A 2,648-nucleotide genomic window follows, 5' to 3' on the forward strand; every position below is an offset into this window, starting at 1 on the left:
CAATTAATAATAAAAAATTAATAATTTAAATGCTCAGAAAAAATACACACTATATTTGAAAGTTTGAACTTAAATGACTAATTCTGCATTTTAATCTTGACATAAATTAGAGAAATATGAATTATATATTATCTGGATTTATTCATGTGTATATAAAGATTTTTATTTGAAAACTCAAAATCAATTTTAATATCATGGACACAAGCTAACATGTAAAAAAGTTAAATTACTCGAAAAGCATTGCATATATTCTACTGCTTATACATCACATAGCGCAATGTTCTTTCTAAACTTAATTATCATTTTGAATTCATTTTTTTATAATTAACAACTCTCTTTCTCTCTCTCCCTCCCTCCCCCCCCCCTCTCTCTCTCAAAATTATTCTTCCAACTGCTTTTATTGTATGTTGCATATGTATGTGTACACACACACACACACACGCGCGCGCGCGCGCGCGCGCGCGCACGCACACGCACATACACAACACACACATTTTCAAAGCGCAGGGATGTGTAACGTGAAAGTGTATCTTTCTGGTGCATAATATTAACAATACGTAATGATCAACTAAAGGAACAATCGGTTTAATGTTTTGCTCTTTCTCATTATTATACGGCAGCTTAGCTATCAATACTATAGAAGTGATTTTCTAAAGTATATCATCAACAAATACAAAAGTACATGAAAAAGCATATGAATATACCCTCAACAAATATGGAAATAATATAAAATGTAACAGGCATTACACATTATATATAACAAATGCAAAACAGATTAGTTAAATAAAATCGCAAGCATTGAATGCATGCAAACGCATTCGCAACAAGGGTTGCTGCACAAAAAAAAAAGAAAAAGAAAGAAAAGAACTGTTTAAGAATATAATAAATTCAATATTGTATAAATTCAGTATTGTATATGCGATTCTATATATATGAGATTCTCATAATTATATTTATAATACATATAACAAGTTCCATGTATTCATGTGTAAATAAAACGATTCTTTCTATTTCAACTGTATCTGATCTGTGTGAACTATATAGAGCTATTGTAATGCGATTTGCAAAGTTCAATAAACGGAATAAGTAAATCATGGTGCACAGTTAGTTAACTAAATATCTCCGTATTAAACGCAAAGTATCGACAATATAACAGTAGTATGTTCTCGTCCCTTGAATAAAACGAAACGGAACAGTAATAATATATTTTAGACTTCTAACAGACTTTGTTATGGAAATGTGGTAATATTCTATGGAATGAAGATATGATAGTCTTTTTAATATATGCAGATCGAATTAATTCTAGCGTTAATTATTTTCATACTGTGCTCATGGTGACTATATTATTGCATGATCCAGTGTAATGTTCACCTAAAGTATATGCTGAATGTAAAATGCAATAAATAACAATTAATGGAGGTACAGTAATAACATTGACATTTCTACGTCTCACTCTAAACGATATAGCTTATTCTATCAGGTACTGTGTTGGGTTTTTCTGTCATGGTAACATGCACCAGTCTGGAATATGTGTCTTGTAGATTCGTCTTGAATGTTGCTTCTTTCTTTTTGTGTAATACACAGAACTGCTTTACCAGTTAATACGCTAAATACCGTACATACAAAATGTTGACATTAATTGTATCGATTACCTAATCGCCTTAAAAACGATATCAATCTTATGAACGGAAAGAAATCCGAGGAATACGTAAAATTCTTCTTTCGTAACATATTACAAAATCTTTTCACATAAACATTCTCCAACGAGGTTATCTGTTAATTATAAAAATATCGTCTATTAATACAGCAGTCTTTACAGTCTCTTATAGAAGTAAACAATTGTGAAAAAACAAGGTGGCCTGTTATTTGCCATTCGTTTGAATATTCTGAGTACGATTATCTCTTTCTGAATATTCCTTCCCATTCATAGGATCTCTTTTTAAATTTAAAATATGATATAGTTTACTTTAAACTAATACAAAACTTACATCAAATATTTTAAGAGCTATTCAACAAATCTTTCATTTGTCATGCACACTAGCTCCAAATGCAAAAAAAAAAGATTTTTACTTTGATTCCTTCAGGAGAAATCAATATTTTTGTAAAAGTGATACCTTAATGACACACATATGGTACATTAAAATATAAAGAGCAAAATAGAAAAAAAGAGGAAAAAAAGAAAAAAACACGGAATAAAAAAATTTTCTTAACATTTCTAAAAACGCGTAGCATCTGATTAGAGCCTTTCCCTGTTTTCTTAATACTAAACGTTCTTTCTTTGTTCACAATTAAATATCAATGGAAAACTTATTTTGGAATGATCAATGTCTCTGCTCCATTTTAAGCAATTATCAGTCCGAAAACTGTTATCAGAATGAAACTTTTTCAACTTTTAGGCCATATTATGCCCGAATATTTAGCAATTTTGTGTTCCCAAACGCGAAGGAATGCACGTCCACATGTCTTTTTGCTGTTGGTATTCGAAATGTAATATTTTATGAACATATTCACAATCAATAATTATTCTATTCTATGTACACAGAGGCATCAGAAACTTGCTGTTTTTTATTTCATTTTGTTCGCGCATCTCTTAATTTTCGATACGTTGATAGTTCACTTAATTTGTATATATATATATATATATATAT

Source organism: Atta colombica, unplaced genomic scaffold (genome assembly GCF_001594045.1).
Source record: "Atta colombica isolate Treedump-2 unplaced genomic scaffold, Acol1.0 scaffold27, whole genome shotgun sequence".
NCBI lineage: Eukaryota > Metazoa > Arthropoda > Insecta > Hymenoptera > Formicidae > Atta > Atta colombica.